Source organism: Dromiciops gliroides, chromosome 2 (genome assembly GCF_019393635.1).
Source record: "Dromiciops gliroides isolate mDroGli1 chromosome 2, mDroGli1.pri, whole genome shotgun sequence".
Lineage (NCBI taxonomy): Eukaryota > Metazoa > Chordata > Mammalia > Microbiotheria > Microbiotheriidae > Dromiciops > Dromiciops gliroides.
In genome coordinates, this window is record NC_057862.1 from 237,086,852 (window position 1) to 237,109,023 (window position 22,172).

Genomic DNA, 22,172 nt, shown 5'->3' on the forward strand with positions numbered 1-22,172 from the left:
TGTAAATGTTTAACTGGCTTTCTAGGGGGAAAATGTATGCTGGACATACTTTTAAGTTTAATCTGAATTTTTAATATTTTCTCCATCACTTTTTAAAGTCTGGAAATCAGCAAAACAATAAATCAAGCCCTAATTTGTAGTATTTTCCAATTTCCAAGATGTAAATGCTTACCCTGAAAATTTAACAGTTGGCTCTTCAAGTCCATTGGACCTGGGTCCAACACCCCACTGGAACATAGCTACAGGGTCATTTGCCCCCCTGAAAAAAGGAGACCTATCTCTTAGGCTTTGTTGACCAGCTCCATCCCTCCCTCCCTCCCTTCCTCCCTCCCTCCTTCCCTCCCTCCCTTCCTTCCTTCCCTTCCATCTCATTTTTTTTTGGGGGGAGGGGCAATGAGGGTTAAGTGACTTGCCCAGGGTCACACAGCTAGTAAGTGTCAAGTGTCTGAATCTGAATTTGAACTCAGGTCCTCCTGAATCCAGGGCTGGTGCTTTATCCATTGCGCCACCTGGCTGCCCCTCCATCTCATCTTTCTTTCCTTCCTTCCTTCCATCTTTCCTTGCTGTCTTCTTTCCTGCCTTTCTTCCTTCCTTCCTTCCTTCCTTCCTGCCTGCCTCCCTGCCTGCCCATCTTCCTTCCTTCTTTCCTTTCTCCCTCTCTTTCTCTCTTCGTCTTTTTCTGTCTCTCTTTTTCTCTCTGTCTCTGTGTCTCTGTTTGTCTGTCCCTTTCTTTTCTTAGGCAGAGACATTCCAGGATACATTTCTAGGGGCCATTTATTTAACACTGTGCTTGACATTGGGAATACAAAAGAGTCCCTGCCTTCAAGACTGCATTCTTCTGCGGGGGCAGGCGGACAATAATACACAGTTAACACAGTGGGATACTTACTAGCCTTTGGAGCAATCAGGAGATGCTTCTTGAAGTAGATGGCCCATCAGCTGAGCTTTGCATTCTAGGCATGGAGGCCGACTGCTCTAAAGTCTGATTTTGGAGACAACTGCTTCCTACTACCCTCTTGACACTGAGTCAATCTTTTTTTTTTTTTTTTCCGGGGCAATGGGGGTTAAGTGACTTGCCCAGGGTCACACAGCTAGTAAGTGTCAAGTTTCTAAGGCCGGATTTGAACTCAGGTACTCCTGCTTTATCCACTGCGCCACCTAGCTGCCCGACACTGAATCAATCTTGAAGTGTGGTGTGTTGGAGTGTCCTGTCCTTACTGGTAAGGCAGATGGATAAAGATAATGCCCTCTCCAGGAAACCAGTCAATTCTGGATGGATGAGCCTGTGAGAATTGGAATTGAACCCCCTACTGGAGAGATACTGTAGGGAAGCTCTGCCATGAGGAGAAGGCAAGTGAGGAAAAGCCATGGGATGTTAGCGTCCAGAAGTGAGCTTTTCTGGGGTTTTTGAAGGTCAGCCCAGCGTCAGGAAGCTGGCCGGCTTGCATCTGTAGAAGCTGCCTGTTAGTTCTGTCAATCAAAGCTACCAGCCAATTAGCTTGAAGCTGTGTGTGTGTGAACAGCCCTGTTTCCTGTTGGAGAAGAGGCTTGTGGGACAAGGAAGGAAGCATTGGGATCTTTGGGTTCCTGACCTCGGGTTGGAGAGGTCAGATGATGGGGTCTCTTAGAAATAGTTAGATCTATTACCTCTTTCTCTCTCCTCTCCAAATTCTTATGCTCCTTAATAAATACTTAAAAGTCTAAACTCTTGCTAAAGCTTCTAATTTATGGTGACCACTCAATAGATTTTTAGACAGTTTAGCTAGAATTTTAGTCCCTTACAGATAGCAACTTTACAAGCCTGAATTGTTCATGATAATGATGGCATTTATAGAAGTGTGGTTTGTGAAACACTTTATATATAATATGCTGTCTCATATGATCCTTTTAACCACTAGAAGAGGTGGATACTATTACTATTCTCATTTTACAACTGAGGAAACTGAGGCTCAAAGAAGGTGTTATTTGCCCAAAGTTACATAGTAGTCAGTATATCCTTACTCCAATTCCCATGTTCTCACCACTACTATCAACCTCCCAGGAACCCACTACACAGGGGCCACTTGGTGATAATGATAGTGAATTATATGAGGGGTAGATTTGGGGGTCAGACATGATGCTGGGAGTGGGAGGAATAGAGAACTCCACAGTTTAGTCAGCGTGGGAGAGGAGACCTGACCAGACCTGGGCTAGGTTTGAAGATGTTCAGCACAGGGATAGGAGTATTAGTTTCATCCAAATGGAAATTTGGGAGCCATTGGCCGATAATCATCACTGAAGTGTGTCCTTCTTATCCAAGTGCCCAGAAGCTGTCATGGTGGGTGGACCTTGAAAACTGAAAAACAATGAAAGGGAGAAGAAATGAGGCTCTTCTGTAAGCAGGCTCTGCTGACTGGTCTGGTGGAGGCACTGGGGTTCAGGGGAAAGAGAAGTAGGATGCCTTCTTGCTCACAGAGAACCCTCACTTCGCTATGTTTCTGGTTATTTTCATGGACAACCAGGTTGGCCTTGCCCAACCTTGTACCTCTGACTTAGGAGTTATGGGGGAAGCCTTCCCTTTTAAAGTGACCTTCCACCAACTCTGATCTTAATTCTGTTTATTTACACGGATGTCATCTTCTCCATTAGAATGTAAGGTCTTTAAGAACAGGGACTGGTTTTGCCTTTTTCTTTTTGTATCATTAGGTTTAGCATAGTGCCTGACACATAGTAAGCACTTAATAAATGCCTGTTGATTGATGGATCAACTCACAGGGGTCTCCCATGTTTGCCCCTGTTGAGTACAAATGGGCTGACATCTGGTCCTAGAATGTTCTCAACATGAATATCTATGGCTCCCCTGACTGACCCCAACCCCACTTTGCCACTTGAGAAAATTCTCCAAATAACAGAAGATCTGAAACTCGTAAATTAACCAGGATGTCACTTTTGATTCTCAGTTTATATGTAACTAGAGGGTCTCATTACACCCAACTGCATGGCCTGGGTCCTATTATAAGGGAAGAAAAGACATGGGAAACATGCAAAGGCTGAGCCAGTGCCCATATTTTGCCTGGAGCAAAGGCAGCAAGTAATAGAACACACAGTGTTCTGCTGGATGGTTTCCTATGAGAAACTACCCATAGGTCATTGCTCAGTATGTACCCTAAAGCCTGGGGTAGAGACTGGAACAGTATCCACAAATCTACCACCTCCCCCATACTAGAACCAGACATGGATTGTGGATTTAGCTCTTGGGTGTGGGTATATACACAGCCCCCAGACTTGGGTGGGTGCATAGTCACATCCTATAAGCCAATACATTTCTGGGAACTGTCCCACCCATCCCACTTTCCCCATCCCAGCAGTGTGCCAGCCAAGTAACTGCATCCGAGGGATCAAGCAGTCCAACAGGGTCCCTCAATTAAATCATTTCCAGTTTTAGTCTTGGCCACATCTCACCTGATGCCCACAGACCTTCCCCTTCTTGCCCTCCCCCCCACCTCCAGTGGAGCTTGGCAAGCTCTGTGCCGGGTCTGGAGTGCACATGTGTGCCGGGTGTGGGAGTGTAACTCCGTGACTCTGGTCAACCGCACCCACAGCCACACAGGGCTGCATTGCCCCCCATTCTCTAGCTCCCCCGCCTCAGCTGTGAATAGCATAAACTTCAATGGCTCATGTTTCCCCTCCTGGTTAGGGGGTCTCCTACAGTATTTGGTACATCTCAGGAAGCTGGGCACCGGATCCAGACCCCTGGAATGTCAAGCATTCCATCACTCCCAGCAAGAAATAACAAAGACCGGGGCAATGTAAACATTTGCAAATGCATTAAAGTGCAGCTGGGCATTGTATAGAGAAGGAGCAAGATGGATGGAGAGCTTGTTTGGGTTGACAGGGTGCCAGGGACCCAACTCCCATAGCAAAGCCCAGAGCTAGGGGATGTTTTTTTTCAATTCCCATAGGACATCAAGCAAGTGCTACTGTGTGAAAAGCAGATTTGAGGAGAAAATAAGGACAGGCCTTTTAGGGGCCTCCAATACTGAGAAGGTTAAGAGGAGTAAACTCTAAGCAAGGCTTTGGGCTGTACAACATTCTTCTTATCCCTCTGAGACTCCATCTTTCTATCTGTCAAATGGGGCTATTGTCTATAGGTATAGGTCTTAGAAGTAGAGACAAATCAGACCGTGACCATAATTTGGTGCCAGCCAACTTCTGGATTTCATGACCTCTAGTCCATCACTTTTTGGTGCCTGTAGCTTTTTTGCTGGGTTGCCAAAGAAGGCTCTCCAAGAATTTTGCTGTATTCTTACATATAGAACATTTGTCATCATGATGATGAAGTCTTGGTTCCCAGACATATGTCATTTTTTTTTTTGCAGGGCAATGAGGGTTAAGTGACTTGCCTAGGGTCACACAGCTAGTAAGTGTCAGGTGTCTGAGGTCAGATTTGAACTCAGGTCCTCCTGAATTCAGGGCCAGTGCTTCATCCACTGTGCCACCTAGCTGCTCCCCCATATCTGTCATTTTAAAAAAAAGTTCCACTTCCTTCGGCGTTAGATCAGGGAATCTGGACTGAGTAGTAATTTCTCCTCCTCTCTCCAGCCTCCTGTCTTTATACTGACACCCTGGGTGGAGGGCTGAGTAACACATACAGAATGTGCGCCCTCAAAACTTTCAGGATTTATCTTCCCAATCCCTTGGGATTTATTGCAGTGCTCTAGCTCAGAGAGTCATCCCCTCTCTTGCTACTAATCCTTGGGCAGCCCATAGCTCTCAAAACACACTTTTATATACTTTTATTCGTGCCACATTTTTTTAGTTTTCATCCCAGAGAAAGAGGCAGACATCTGGATCGACTGGAAAGTTGGCTGGCACCACATCTGGCTTGGCACTGGCTGTGTCAACCCCAAAGGCCCCTTTTGCTAGGGCATTCAGGGTTGGCACATAGCATACAGCTCACCCTGGTGGGTGGTAGCTTTTTGGCCATAAGATTCCCTGATAATAGGTGATTTCTCCTCAAAATGTAGATTCCCTCTTGGCCTTTCTTAGAGTTTACAATTCTCTACTCTGCTCTATATAAGGAACCTTTCTTCATCTCTCCTGTATGATTGATTTGGGTCTGCTTGCCCATTTTGTTAATGCATGGACCAGGCAAAAGAAAATCTATATCAAGTACATGGGATATGAGATTTCTTTTTAAAAAAATAATATTTTATTTTTCCCTATTTACATGTAAAAACAAATCTTGACATTAATTTAAATAAATTTTTGAGTTCCAGATTTTTTCTCTGTCTCCCTTACCTCTTCCCTCCCTGAGTCAATAAGCAATTTGGTTTAGGTTATACAATGTTCAGTCATGCAAAACATTTTACCATATTCATTATATTGTGAAAGAAGATACAGTCCCAAAAGGAAAAAAAAACATGAAAACTACAGAAAGTGAAAAATAGTATTTGTTGATCTGCATTCAGATTCCATCGGTTCTTTCTCTGGATGTAAATAGCATTTTTCATCATGAGTCTTTTGGAATTACCTTGAATCATTGTATTGCTGAGAAGAGCTAAATTATTCACAGTTGGTCATTGTATGGTATTGCTTTTACTGTGTGCAGTGTTCTCTTGGTCCTGCTCTTTTCACTTTGTATCAGTTCATTTAAGTTTTTCTAGGTTTTTCTGAAATCTGCCTACTCATCATTTCTTATAGAATAGTAGTTCCATTACAATTATATACCACTTGTTTAGTCATTCCTCAATTACAGGTATCCCCTCAATTTCTGGTTTTTTGCCAGTATAAAAAGAGCTACTATAAACTTATTTGTACAAATAGCTCCCTCCCCCACCCCTTTTTTATCTTTTGGGATATAGAACTAGCAGTGGTATTGCTGGATCAAAGGATATCCACAGTTTTTAGCCCTTTGGGCATAGTTCCAAACTGATTTCCAAAATGTTTGGATCAGTTCAAAACTCCACCAACAGTGTATTAGTGTCCCAATTTTTCCACATCCCCTCCAACATTTATTATTTTCTCTTTCTGTCATATTAGCCAGTCTGATAGCTGTTTTAATTTGCATTTCTCTAACCAATAGTTATTTAGAGCATTTGTTCAAATGACTCTAGGTCACTTTGATTTCTTTATCTGAAAACTGCCTGTTCAGAATGAGATTTCTTAACTAATGACAATATACTTCATGAAGGAGATATGTATTAAAATATACCCATGGTTCCATGTCCTTGCACTCATGGGGGTTATAACTAAAGAGACTCAATCATAGACTAAGGGCCAGATCTCAGCCAACCAGCTGATCTGTTGGGGTGGCCACCTGCTTTGCAACTTAGAGTCTTAGATAATTTTCCAGGGAACTGAGCAATTAAGTGATTTGCCCACAGTCAGTGTGTGTCAAAGGTCTGACGAACACAGGGCTTCCTAATCCTACTCCTTGCTGTTTATCCACTATCCCATACTGCCTTTGTGCTGCTATAAGTAGAGGCCAGCTAGGTGGCTCAACAGATAAAGCACTGGACCTGGAGTCAGGAAGACCTGAATTCAAATCCAGCCTCAGACACTCACTAACTGTGCAACCCTGGGCAAGCCACTTAACTTCTGTTTGCCTTAATCCACTGGAGAAGGAAATGGCAAATCACTCCAGTATCTTTGCCAAGAAAACCCCATATGGGGTCTCGAAGAGTCAAACATGACTGAATGACAGCAAAAGTATTTTAGAGTATATTAGCCTTTATTTCTATTTTTGCTCTCCTTGGGTTTTATATATGTATGTGTGTATATATGTATATGTGTATATATGAATATTTGACATATAAATATACGTTGTGTGAAATATATACAAACACATGTAATATATGTATGTGTGTATATAATGTATACATATATACACATAACACACACACATATAAAACATATATATGTCAAAGGGAATTGGCATTTTAGTCATTTTCTTAGTATAATTTCAAATTCTTTTCCAGAGTGGTTGGACCAATTCATACCTCCAACAACAGTGTTTGACTATGCTTTTCTGCAACTTTTCCCACATTTATTATTCCCATTTTTTGTCCTCTTTGTCAATTTGTTGTGCATAAGAAAGTGCTTTTAAACCTTAAAATACTGTGTAAACGTTAGTTTTTATATGTATCCAGGCTTGCCTCTGTCTTGGATTTGGAGAAAGGTGCTCTAAGTGATACAATTGTATTCACTGACTCAAGGTTTGGTCTGTGCCTCTTACTAATTCTGTCTCTGACTGTTATTTGGATAGTACCCAGCAGGAACTAGTCCTAGGGAAAACCAGAAGAAAAGTGAAGTTTGTCTTTGGCACACTTCCCGTTCCTCTTTTTAGTGTCCTTTTCTCTCATCTCTGCTCTTCTCCTCAGCTCCATACTCCAATATCCATACTGCCTTCTTTCTAGGGTCATATATAAAGTTCAGGAATCCTTCATTGTCCTGCCCCCCCCCCCAAAGGAATCCTTTGGCCTCCAAAGTATTAGCTTAAGGTGTTAGCCCTTCCTAAAACCATGTGCATTTTAATATACTTTTAATATCTTTCTTCAAAATGGTAAACAATATTTATCCAAAATCAAGAACTAGCATTATTTGTAATGCTAAAACACTAAACATTTTTTCCATTAAGATTAGTATGGTTTTAGAAATGGTACCTAGTTTTTAGTAATAAGACAAGAAAAGTACAATTTAGGTAAATTTTATTTAGGAAATAAAATTATTTCTAAGCTGATATGATTGTTTACTTAGATAGTCCTAAAAAGTTAAATGAAATAATTAATAACTCCAGTAAAGTAGCAAGATATAAAATAAACCCACAAAAATCAGCAGCTTTTCTATATGTTACTCAAAAAACCCAGTGAGAAGAGATAGAAAAAGAAATTCCATTTAAAGTAATTATAAAATATATGTTATCTGGTAATCTACCTCCCGACATATGCTTATATGAGTAAAACTACAAAACACCTTTAAAGAAATATTTTAATAATTAATAACTTTTATTGATAAATACAATTTTATTTAATAAAAATAAAGAAAAATAATTGATGTTATTAATTGTTCATGGTTGGATCGTGCCAATACAATAAAATGGGCAATATCATCTAAATTAATTATAGGTTTGATGTCATACCAAACTGCTAATATGAATCATTTTATAGACCTACCAAGACAATATAACTATTTGTCTGAAGGAACAAAATGTCAAGGGAAATTATGAAGAAATAATGACTGGATGGGGCCTAGCATCACCAGATCTCAAATTATACAATTAAGCAATAATCATTCAAACACTTTAATAATGATTAATAAATATAGAAGTTCATTAGAGAAACAAATTAGGTAAATGAAACTTACAAGTAACTGAGCATAGTAGTATAGTGTTCAATAAGCCCAAGGATGCTAACTACTGGAGTTAAAGATTCCTTATTTGAAAGAAATTGTTGGGAAAACTGGAAGAAATCTGGCAAAAACTTAGACCAACACATCATGTCATTCTATGTAATAAATGCCAAATAGATTCATGACCTATATAATAAAAAAATCATACAAACAAAAATTAGAGAATAAAATAAAGAAATATCTTTCACAACAAGGAGCAGAATTTGTAACTAAACAAGGAATGGAGAAGTTCATAAAGCACTTTACAAACCTTAAAATTCTATTTGTAAACTATAAAAAAAATTTTTTTTGATTGCCTAAAACTGAAAAGCTTCTGCACAAACAAAATAAATGCATCTAGCTGGCACAGTGAATAGAACATAGGGAGTCAGAAAAACTTGTGTTCAAATTTGGCCTCAGGCACTTCCCTAGTTATGTGACCCTAGGTAAGTTTGCCTCAGTTTTTTTCATCTGCAACATGGGAATAACAATAGCACCTACTTTGTATGGTTGTTGTGAGGACTAAATGAAATAATAATTATAAAGTGCTTGACAGTGCTTGGCACATAGTAAGCACTATATAAATATTAGTTGTTTTCTTGTTTTTAGAATAAGAATGGGAACAATTAATTTTAAAAATTTTCTCTGATAAAGGTCCAATAGCTAAGATAAAGTGCTAGATAAATGTTAGCTATTATTATGCAAATATATGAGAATAAGAACCATTCCTCAATAAATAAATGATCAAAGGATATAAACAGTTCTCAAACAAAACAACAAATGTATGAAAAATGCTCCAAGTTACTACTAACAAGAAAAATGCAGAAAAACAACTCAGATTATGCTTCACATGCATCAGATTGGCAAAGGTAACAAAAGAGGAAAATAACTCATTGTTGGAGAGACAGTTGGTTAATAGATAGTGACAGACGTGAAAAAATATCAATAAAGCATTTTAAACCTTTGAAAAACACTGATAGTTTAGAACTTTTGAAAAATGTTTGTTTCCCTAAAATGCTATTGTAAAGATCAATTAATAGTAAGATTTTAGAAAACCTTATTTAATATATAAATGGAATTGTTTTATTTCACCATAATTGCAAAGGAAATTATCACAAAGCTGGATTGACACGCAAAAACACATGTTTGTATATGCATGCATGTATATCATAATGTGCCTATACATATAATTGTGTGTATATACATGCATGCAATATATTATATGTTTGTGTGTAGATAAATATCTATATCTCCATCTATCCATCCATCCATCCATCCATCTATCCATCTATCTTTACATCTAGTTATCTATATATCTACACATCTAGTTCACATGCACCAGGAAAAGACCCAACCCAAACACTTAAACTACCAAACAGGGTTGTGAGATTATATATGTAAATGTAAGAGATTATTAATTTTATTACATATGTACAATATAGTATAACTGAATGTGTCATATCAATGTAAACTATTAGTTTTAATGTTTATTGAATGAAAATAAATAGGGCATTCTGAAAGTCTGAAAATGGGACCTGAAGAAATAAATCTCTAATGATAGAATGGTTATCAGTTGGGAAAAGTCATGTCTTCCAAGATCTGCTCAAATCATACCAAAGAAGCAGGTGCCCCTATTGCTCACTCTTAGTTGAATAAGTGAAAAAAATTTTCTTCCCTCTATACTTGGCTACTGTTAAGCCATTTTTGTTTCTTCTGGTCCTTGGAGGGAACTGGAGCTATAGCTATAGTCCACATTCCCAAGCCCTCACCTCAGACATGTATGGAGGCTCCTGGGACTGTTGATTCAATCATCTTTAGAAAATCTTTGCTGCCCTGGGCAAGTCACTTAACCCCAATTGCCTCACAAAGAAGAAGAAGGAGAAGAAGAAGAAGAAGGAGAAGAAGAAGGAGAAGGAGAAGAAGGAGAAGAAGGAGAAGAAGAAGAAGAAGGAGGAGGAGGAGGAGGAGGAGGAGGAGGAGGAGGAGGAGGAGGAGGAGGAGGAGGAGGAGGAGGAGGAGGAGGAGAAAGGAAGGAAGGAAGGAAGGAAGGAAGGAAGGAAGGAAGGAAGGAAGGAAGGAAGGAAGGAAGGAAGGAAGGAAGCATGAATTTGAAGAATTCAGAGAAACTTGAAAAGGCTTTTATTAATTGATACAGAGTAAAGTAAAAGGAGGGCAGCTAGATGGCTCAGTGGGTAGAGTGCCAGACCTGTCAGGAAGACTCATCTTCCTGAGTTCAAATATATCCTCAGATACTTACCGTGTGACCCTGGGCAAGTCACTTAACCCTATTTGCCTCAGTTTTCTCTTCTGTAAAATGAGCTGGAGAAGGAAATGGCAAACCACTCCAGCATCTTTGCCAAGAAAACTCTCAAATGAGGACACAACTGAAATGACTGAATAACAACAACCAAAAAAAGTAAAAGGAACCAGGAAAAATAATCTTCATGAGCATGTAATGTAAAAGAAAGCTTCAGTGAAAAATTTCACAACTCTGATGAATACAGCGACCAATTGTGACTTCAGGGAACTGACAGTGAAGCATGTTACCCATTTCTTGGCAGAGAGGTGGTGAATAATAGGTGAAGAATAAGGAATAAATTTCCAGGCATGGTCAGCATGTTGATTTTTGCACTTGACTATACTTACAAAGAAAAAATACTTTGGAGGTGAGGATCACTGGGAAATGAGTGTTTTTTTAAAAAAGAGTATCAAGGGGCAGCTAGGTAGCGCAGTGGATAGAGCACTGGCCCTGGAGTCAGGAGGACCTGAGTTCAAATCTGGCCTCAGACACTTAACACTTACTAGCTGTGTGACCCTGGGCAAGTCATTTAACCCCAATTGCCTTGCCAAGAAAAAAAAAAGAGTATCAATGAAACATTCAAATATAAAACAAAAGTTGGTAAAGAAACATTATATCTATTATATAACCCAGATATAGTGGACCACTTGTTCTGTCAAAAAAAAAAATACTTCAAGTTGATTTGGCATGAATTGTGAACCCATGTTGATGCCTAATGATCACTAACTTCCTCTCCAAATGCTTATGCATGACTGTTTTAGTGATTTGTTCTAGGATTTTACTTAGGATTGATGTCAAGCTCTCTTCTCCACATATTTTTATTTATTTTGTTAAATATTTCCCAATTATATGTAAAAAAAATTTAGCATTCATCTTTTAAAAAATTGGACTTCCAAATCCTATCCCTCGGGGGCAGCTAGATGGCACAGTGGTTAAAGCACCGGCCCTGGATTTGGGAGGACCTGAGTTCAAATCCGGCCTCAGACACTTGACACTTACTGGCTGTGTGACCCTTGGGCAAGTCACTTAACCCCCATTGTCTGCAAAAAAACCAAAAAAAAAAAAAAACAAAACAACAAATCCTATCCCTCCCTTCCACCCCTCCTTCCTGAGAAAGCAAGCAATATGATATTGATTATACATGTGAAATCATGCAAAACATATTTCCATATTAGACATGTTGCAAAAGAAAACACACACACAGAAATGAAGAAAAAGAAAGTTTAAAAATGTGTGCTTCAGTCTACAGATGAGATAAATACTGGATAAATTGGAAATAACCAGAAAGAAGGCATTAACATTGAAGGAAACCACAAAAGGTTTTATGCAGAAGGTAGGGTTTTTAACTGAGAGCTGAAGGAAGACATGGGAGTCATACGGAAGAGATGAGAAGATAGGGAATTCCAGGCATGGAGTCTGGAGATAGAATGCCTTACCAAGAAGACCAGTATCCCTGGATCACAGAGTATTTGTAAAGGGGAATAAAGTATAAAATGACTGGACAGGTAGGAAGGGGCCATCTTACAAATTGTTTTAAAAGCTAAGCAGAGGAAGACCATTTTCCTTAAAGAAAATGGAAATCAAATTAGTATGGACAACTGCATGGCCCACTGGATAGAGCACCTTCCCTGGAGTCAAAAAGAGCTGAGTTCAAATCCAGTCTCAGATACATACTAGCTGTGTGACCCTGGGCAAGTCACTTAACTCCAATTGCCCCCCACCATTTTTAAAAATTAGCATGACTTTCTTTCTACCATAGAGTAATATTACAATCATCTGCCCCAAGTAGTGGGTCTGGTGTTTTTTTTTTTAACCTAAACATAACTTTCGAGCCTTTGTGGGAGTATGGGGAGGGGGAGGAAGTGTATGCTTATTTTTCACAAGAGAAAATCCATTTGCGTTTTAGTCTTCCTGATACTGCTCTTACAGATTTATGTCATTCTCTTATATCTTATTTTGACATGTGTACTTACTTCTATCCTTTGTATATTTCCTTTCCAAATGTGAGTTCCTTGGAGACTATGAAGCCACATCAGTCCCATTAAATGCTTCTCCCTTTTCCAAAGCTGTTCAGAAGCATTCACAACTGTATAGTCTAAATTATATTTTGAGTAGCCTCTATATCTCTCGAACCATTTCAAGCTCTATTTTTTTGGTGAGGCAATTGGGGTTAATTGACTTGCCCAGGGTCACACAGCTAGTAAGTGTTAAGTGTCTGAGGCCAGATTTGAACCCAGGTCCTTCTGAATCCAGGTCTGGTGCTCTATCCACTGTGCCACCTAGCTGCCCTTGTTCACTTATTTTCTCTGAATTACTGGGCATCTCCTCTACTGCTGTTGTGAAGGAGCAGTGTGTTGGAAAAAGGCCTGCAGTTGGACTCAAAGAGACCTGGCTTTGCATCCTGGCACTGGAACTTTACTAGTTGTATGATTGTAGACAAGTTCCTTAACCTCTCTTTGGCTTTCATTTTCTCACTTGTAACAGAGGGAGGATAATACTTGCCCAGTCTCACAGGGTTATTGTTAGACAAGCACTTTGTAAATTATGAAACACTCACATAACTGTGAGTTAGCCTTGTTCTTTTTCCGTTGGGATATATGAATTTATAGCATTCCTCCCTCTCCCATTCCCCACCTTCTTTTTAGCCCTCATGATCTGGTTTGCAAGTCTCCACCAAATGCATTCTTCTAAGTGCTCAGGAGATTCATTCAATCTCTAGCTAAGAGCCGGTCATTCTGGTACCTTAAACTATGGCTCAGAGGAATAAATCCTGCTTTCTGATAAACAGCTTCTTTAAGAAAAAAGTTTTCGTTGATGTATCATAGTTATCCTGAGTATCTCTCCCCCATACCATAACAAATAGCATTTTAAGACAAAAAAAAGAAAAAAAAATAGTTTTTTAATTGATGTATTATTATCCCAGTATCCATTCCCCCATACAATAATAGTATTCTAAGACAAAAAATAAGAAAAAAAAGTTTTCTCGATGTATTATAGTTATCTCCAGTATTCCTTCCCCTATACTATAAAAAATAGTATTTTAAGACCAGAAAAAAAAAAGAAAAACAAAAAAACCCCAGCATAACTGATGAAGTCCTAAAATATGTACAAATTCTGTAGGCCTTCCACCTTTGTGAAGGGATGGGGTGAGAGTGTCTTCTAATATCTTTTCATGTGAGCCATCCTTTTCTTTGTAGTTTTGCAACATTCAGTTTTGATTGTGTGCATGTGGTTCTTTCCATTTATGCTATTGTATTTAATGTGTGTGTCTTCTTGGTTCTGCTTACCTCATTCTACATCAGTTTGTGTAGGTTTTTCCATGCTTCTCTGTATTCATCACATTCATCATTTCTTATGGCACAAGGGGAAACGGGAAGGGAACAAACATTTATTAACTACCTACTATATTCCAGGCACTATGCTAAACACATTACAAATATTAATTCATTTCATCTTCACAACCACCTCAGGAGGTAGGTGCTATTATTAATTCCATTTTGTAGTTGAGAAAAGTGGACCTAAGAGAGGTAAGGTGACTTGTTTAGGATCACACAGCTATTAAATGTCTGAGGCCGATTTGAACTCAGGTCTACACCCAGCACTCTATCCATTGCACCACCTAGCTGCTTCTGCAGCTAGCACAATAATGTTCCATTACATTCATGTATGAGAATGTGTTTAGCCATTCTTCAATTGATGGGCATTTGTTTCCAATTCTTTGTTGTCACAAAAAGTGCTGCTAATAAATATTTTGTTGTATATGAGAACTTTCTTCTTATCAGTGGCCTCCCTGGGGCATAAGAGTAATAATAAAATATCTAGATTCTTTCGGTATAAACATTTTAGTCCCCTTATATGCATAATTCCAAACTGCTTCTCAAGATAGTTATACTGATTCACAGCACCATCAACAATACACTTATATTCCTATCTTCCTACAACCCCTCTAACATTAAATAATTTTTGGTAGTTTGGTTGGTATGGCATTGAATAAATAAATTAATTTAAGTAGAATTGTTATTTTAAAAAAAATATTGGTTCTGGGGGCAGCTAGGTAAAGCAGTGGATAAAGCACCAGCCTTGGATTCAGGAGGACCTGAGTTCAAATCCAGCCTCAGACTCTTGACACTTACTAGCTGTGTGACCCTGGGCAAATCACTTAACCCTCATTGCCCCCCCCCAATATTGGCTCTGCCTATCCATGATCAATTAATATTTTTCCAATTATTAAGATCTGACTTTATTTGTATGAAAAATGTTTTGTAATTTTGTTCATATTGTTCTGGATTTGGCAAGAACAGGTAGACTCTCAAGTATTTTATATTGTCTACCATTATTTTAAATGGAATTTCTCTTTCTATCTCTTCCTGCTGTGTTTTTTATCTCAATAGATGCAGATTTCTTTTGACAAAATACAACAATTAATCTATGTGTTCATGGCCTTTTTATTGAATGTAATTTTATTGTATTATGCTCTGAAAAGAATCCATTTAATATTTCTGCATTTTGCATTTGGATGTGAGCTTTTTATATGCCCATATACATGGTCAATTTTTGTGTATGTGCCATGTACCATTGAGAAAAAGGTATATTCCTTTCTACTCCCATTCAATTTTCTCAAAGATCTAACTTTTCTAAAATTGTATTCCTCTCTTTAATTTCTTTCTTGTTTATTTTTTTGGTTAGATTTACCTACTTCTGAGAGGGAAAAGTTGAAATGCCCCAATAGTACAGTTTTTCTGCCTATTTCCTCCTATAACTCATATAATTTTTCCTTTAAGAATTTGGATGCGGGGCTGCTAGGTGGCACAGTGGATAAAGCACCAGCCCTGGATTCAGGAGTACCTGAATTCAAATCTGGCCTCAGACACTGGACACTTACTAGCTGTGTGACCCTGGGCAAGTCACTTAACCCCCATTGCCCTACAAAAAAAAAAAAGAATTTGGATGCTATGCCATTTGGTGCAAGTATGTTTCATATTGATACTACTTCATTGTTTATGCTACTTTTTAGCAAAATGCAGTTTCCCTTGCTTATCTCTTTTAATTAGATCTATTTTTGCTTTGTCTGAGATCATGATTGCTACCCTAACTTTTTTTATATCATCTTATTATTCTCCTGTTTATCCTTCTTTCTTTCTCCTTTTATCCTGTCCCTCCTCATAAGTCTGTTTTGTTTCTGAGCACCACCTCCCCGCATCTGCCCTCTCTTCTATCATCTCATCTTCTTTTATTCTCCTCCCTTCCTAATTTCCTATAGGGCAAGATAGATTCCTATATCCAATTGAGTGTGTATCTTATTGCTTCTTTGAGCCAATTCCAATGAGAGTAAGGTTCAAGCATTACTCACAACTTCCTCATCTTTACTTCTGCTGTAAAAGCTCTTTCTTTCATATTTCTTTTATGTGAGATAATTTACCCCATTCTACCTCTCACTCCCCTATATCTCAGTGCATCGCTTCTTAATTTAATTTTTTTTGAAATCATCCTATCATAATCAACTCATACCCATATCCTCTGTCTATGTTTACTGTTTCTAACTGTCCTAATAATGATAAAGTTCTTAGGAGTTACAAGTATCATCCTCCCATGTAGGAATATGAACATTTTAGCCTCATTGAATCCCTTATGATTTCTCTTTCATATTTACCTTTTTTATACTTCTCATGAGTTTTGTATTTGAAAGTCAAATTTTCTATTCAGGTCTGGTCTTTTCATCAAGAATGCTTGAAAGTTCCCTATTTCATTGAATATCCATTCTCCCACTCCACCCCCCACCCCCACCACAGAAGTATTATACTCAGTTTTTCTGGGTAAGTTATTTTTGGTTGTAATTCTAGCTCTTTTGCTCTCCAGAATATAACATTCTAAGCCCTCCAATCCTTTGATGTAGATGCCACTAAATCTTGATTGTGGCTCTGCATCATTTGAATAGGATTTTTTTCCTGGCTACTTGAAACCTTTTCTCTTGACCTGGGAGCTCTGGAATTTGGCTTTAATATTCCTGGAAATTTTCATTTGGGAATTTCTTTCAGGAGTTGATGAGTAGATGCTTTCAATTTCTATTTTACCCTCTAATTCTGGGATGTTCAGGCAATTTTCCTTGATAATTTCTTGAAAGATGATATCAAAGAACTTTTTTTGATCATGGCTTTCAGGTAGTTCAATAATGCTTAATTACCTCTCCTTGATGTATTTTCCAAGTCAGTTATTTTTCAGTTGATATATTTCACATTTTCTCTGATTTTTCATTCTTTTTACTTTGTTTTATTGTTTCTTGATGTCTCACAGAGTCATTAGCTTCTACTTGCCCAATTCTAGTTTTTAGGGACTTATCTTATTGAGTGGATTTTTGTGCTTCTTTTACCACTTGGCCAATTCTGGTTTTTTAAGTTTTTTTTTTGTTTTGTTTTGGTTTTTTTAGTATTTTTGGTGCCTCCTTTATCAAGCTGTTGACTCTCTTTTCACAATTTTCTTGAATCATTCTCACCCCCCTCCCCCAATTTTTCCTCTGCTTCTCTTATTTGATAGTTAAAATCCTTTTTTAGCCCTTCTGGGTTTTTTTTTTTCGGGGCAATGGAGGTTAAGTGACTTGCCCAGGGTCACATAGCTAGTAAGTGTCAAGTGTCTGAGGCCGGATTTGAACTCATGTACTCCTGAATCCAGGGCCAGTGCTTTATCCACTGCACCACCTAGCTGCCCCTTTAGCCCTTCTAAAAATTCTTTTTGGGCCTGTGACCAATTCACATTTTTCTTTGAAGTTTTACATTCTGAGTTTGTGTTAATCTTTCCTGTCACCACTGTAGTGGTCTATGGTCAGGATCTTTTTTGGTTGTTTTCTAATTTTCCAGCATGTTTCTTGACTTTTAACTTTATGTTAAAGTTGGGCTCTACTCTCGTGGTAGAGGTGACACTGTCCTTAGCTTTAGGGTTTTGTTGGGGTTTTTTGTGTTGCTATTTTCAGATCTTATTCTGGGGGGTGTGCAAATTTTTGGTTCTTCCAAGGTAGTATGATCTAAGGAGAGGTGTGGTCACTTCTCTCCTAGCCTTTGCTCTGCTCTGTGAGTGACCATAAGCACTTTTCTCCACCCTGGAACTATGGTCAAGGCCTTTGCACCCCTGTGGCCTCAAGCTCTAATGAGCTAGTGCTCCTTTTAGCTCTGGTACTGAAACTCAGAACTGCATATAGGCAATGCAACAAACTGCTGTCCCCAATGCCAGAAAAAGGTTCTCTGTGACATCTATCTGACCAGCTGTACAGCCCCTTTAAGAGCTTCCAAAGTTACTGCTGAAGCTCATGAACTGCTTCTGTTGGCACTCTGGTGTGGCCTGTGTTATTGGGTCTTCACTGGGCTTGAGGTCCAACCACTACCCTGCTGAGACAGACCTTTCTTGCCAAACACTGAAGTTGTCTTGCACTAGAAAATCATTTCACGCTGAACTTTAGTTGGTTCTGCCACTCCAGAAATTAATCTGAGGGATCATTTTAAAGTTGTTTGGGAATTTGGGAGAGCTCAAAAGAGTCCCTGACTTTACTCTGCCATCTCTCTCTTTTTTCCTTAAAGATCTGTTCTCCCTATCTCACACAAGGTAGAAGTATAAGGGTTACTCATGGTCTGATACCACTACTGCTTTTTCCAGGAAGTTTGACTTGCTCCATTTCCAATCTGGGCCAGTTTGCCCCTCCCTAGGCAACCTGGCAGCTCCCTGTTCCTGGAGGTTCACATATTTATCACTGATACTGATAACATATTGATGTCTAACTCACCTAATTCGCTTAGCCCACTGCAGCTCAGAATTGCCAAGCTCAAGAGACCCAGCACCTTGAGTCTCCCCAGGAGCTAGGATTGCAGTCCTCTACCACCATGCTTGAGTGTGTTATGCTCTTTTTTAAAAAATAGTATTTTATTTTCTCCAATTAAATGTAAAAATGGTTTCCAACATTCATCTTCTAAAAGATTTTGAGTTCCAAATTTTTCTCCCTCCCTCCTCCCCAAGATGGCAAGTACTTCGATATAGGTTATACATGTGCAATCATGTTAATGTGTTACATTCTTATCCTCACCGATCTCCTGACTCTGATATCAATTCTTCTCCATCTCCTTAGAATCTTTTCCTTATTGGCATCCTTCTTGAATCATTTCCTCCATCTTGCTGAGGAACATTTTGTCCTATCTATGAATCCAGATCAAAAGAAGCTATTCCTCACACTCTTCTAATTTCTGCATGACTTTGACATTAAAGAAGAGGCATTAAGCTCTGCTTTGTTCCCACTCCCTAAGGACCGTGGGACTTTTCCATCTGACTTGCAGCTGAAACCTTCCATATGTGTTGTTCCCTCCATCAGAAATGGGAGCTCCTTGAGACCAGGGATTGTCTTGCTTTTCCATTTGTATTCCGAGCACTTAGCCCAGTGCTTTGCACATAGTAAGTACTTACTAAATGCTGCATTCATATAAGCCTGTATTTGCCTATTAAAATTTCAGATTAGCTTTATTATTCACAGTCTACCTATTGGTGTGTATACACATATGTGTGTATACACATATATATTAAAATAATACATATATATACACAAAATATATATGTATGTATATGTAGAAATATATATAGTTAACTATATATTATGTTATATATAATCCTATATTATATAATAATATATACACATAAAACATGTATATATCATATATAATTGTGTGTAATCATATATTACATATTGATTTTATATACATATGTGTATATGTATATCTATGTATGTATACACTGCCTTGAAAAAATTCTGTCAGTAATACCACTGAAAGACATCATGGTGTAGTGGAGCAATCACTGGATGGATTTCTAGATCCTTGCCACTTACTAGCTGTTAACCTTTGAGTAAATGACTTTGTCTTTCTGGGACTCCATCTGCTCAGCTATAAATTAATAGAGTTTGTTTGGATAATTTTCTAACTTTAAAACTCTGTTAGTCTATTAGTCCATGTTCTCCAAGCAACATTTAGTCATTCTTGTCTATCCTCTCCTAAGGCAGAGTTGGACGGTTTTCTGTTTGTACAATTTTCATAGCTCTTTGCATAATTTCAACAAGTCCCTTTCCCTAACAAGGATAAGTTACCCACTGAGAGTAATTCTGTTTCCTTCCTGTGCTGCATAGAATAGAGAACCTCAGTAGCAAACTTAAGGGGAATTAGGTGAAAGTAAAGGCAAATGTTGATATTCTTTGTAATGAGGATTCAGTTATTATTGAGGGAATGAACATTGATATGTACATTCCTGAATGAGTTTTTTTCTTATTGTATCATAACATGAGAAACATCTTTTCAATTATTCATTATTTGGAATTAGCCCCTGATTGTGGCTTCACGATATTTGAATTATTTCTTTCTGACTGCTTGAAGTATTTTTTCTTCAACCTGGGAGTTCTGGAATTTGGCTATAATATTCCTGGGAGTTTTCATTTTGGGATCTCTTTCAGGAGGTGATTAGTGGGTTCTTTCAAGTTCTATTTTATCCTTTGAATCTAAGAAATTAGGACAGTTTTCCTTGATAATGTTTTGAAATATGATGTCTAGATTTTTTCTTTGATTGTAGCTTTCAAGTAGTCCAAAATTCTCAAATTATCTCTCTTCAATTTCTTTTTAAGTCAGTTGTTTTTCCCCCAATGAGATATTTCACATTTTCTTCTATTTTTCTTTTTTAAAAAAAAACTATGTTTTTTGTTTCTTGATGCCCAATTCTAATTTTTAAGGAATTATTTTCTTCAGTGAGATCTTGTACCTCTTTTTTCATTTGGCCAATTCTGCTTTTTAAGGAATTCATTTCTTCAGTGAATTTTGGTACCTCTTTTACCATTAAGCCAAATCTGTTATTGAAGGTGTCATTTTCTTCAGCATTTTTTGTGCCTCTTTTACCAACCTCTTAATTCTCTTTTCATAAGTTTCTTGCCCCACTCTCATTTCTTTTCCAAGTTTTTCTCCTATCATTCTTATCTCTTTCTTTAACTCTTTCAGGAATTCTTTTTGGGCCTGGGTCAAATTAACATTTTTCTTTGAGACTTTTTTATAGCTGTTTTTACATTGTTGTTTTCTGAGCTTATGTCTTGGTCTTCCCAGCCACCATAGTAGTTTTTTTTTTTTTTAAGGAGGCAATTGGGGTTAAGCGACTTGCCCAGGGTCACACAGCCAGTACATGTTAAGTGTCTGAAGCCAGACCTGAACTCAGGTCCTCCTGAATCCAGGGCCAGTGCTCTAACCACTGCGCCACCTAGCTGCCCCCATAGTAAGTTTTTATGGTCAAATTATTATTTGTTGTTGTTTTCTCATTTCCCTATCCTTTTTATTGACTTTGAATTTTACGTTAAAGTTTGTCTCTGCTCACTTAGGGGTGGGGAGACAGTGTCCCAAGGTTCAGGCTTTTTTATACTTCTGCTTTCAGAGCTAGTTCTGGGGGTCTGCAAGTTTTTGGTGCTTCCAAGGTAGTGTGATCCTGGGAGAAGGATAGTCACTGCTCTCCTGGTCTATACTCTGTTCTTTACCAAGGAAGGGTTCTTGGTCCCCTTCAGCTACACACATTAGCACTCCTCTCCATCCTGTAACTGTGACCCAGAATTGTGTATGGGCTCTATAGTTGCCAATTAGCACCAATTGTACCCAGTGCCAACAAAGAGTCCCCTGTAATCTCTTTCTGAGTAGTTGTCTGACTCCTTTACTATTTCTGTGCTGAGAGTTCCTAAAGCTACTACAGCCACTGTTGCTGCTGCCATGTCTGTATGCTCCAAACAGACCTTTCACCATTTATCTAGCCCAGTGTTATAGACTTCTGTCTACCTCTAAGTTTTCTTAGGCAAAAAATATTTAACCTTGACTTCTTGATGGCTCTGCCACTCCAAAATTTGATTCAAGGTATTATTTTAAAGTTGTATGGAGAGGAATGTTGGGAGAGTTCAGCTGGGTGGCTGCCCCTAATCCACCATGTTGGCTCTTGCCTTCATAATAGATTCTTAATAAATGTTCATTGAATAAATGAATGCATTTTTGGTTGAATTAAACACGTCAGTAATAATAACATATAGTTTCCACCAGTTTCCTAAGATAGCATACTATTTATATACATTTCAATTAGGGGAAGGATCATTTTATCACAGCTCCTTCTTCCTAAATGTGGCATACTGTTCCCTCTATCTCCACACTGTGAATGAGGCTAAAGCTGATGGCTCAAATCACATCATGGTGGAGACTATGATACTGGGAGGGCATCTTGGTCTGAGTAGAAATATCTTCAACAGTACAGGTTCTAATGGGGTCAGAGGGTTCAGAAGCAAGGGGAAGGTTATGTGAGGCAAAACAGTCCATTATCACACAATTACTGACAGAAAAGGGCCAGAGGCAGGAAGACTGTCCAAAGTGTAGAGACTATGAATCAGCAATGTGAGATTGTCACTGTCCAAAGTGCAAAACAGGAACTGGTGATATTAAGTTAGGAAGGAATTCAAGGAACTAGACATCCAAGT

General features: G+C 38.5%; 1 protein-coding gene across 1 annotated transcript in view; it reads left to right on the plus strand.

The window, feature by feature from the left end:
- LTBP2 (latent transforming growth factor beta binding protein 2) overlaps nt 1-22,172 on the plus strand; it is a 191,923-nt gene that overhangs the window by 100,638 nt on the left and 69,113 nt on the right. The window lies entirely within an intron of this gene.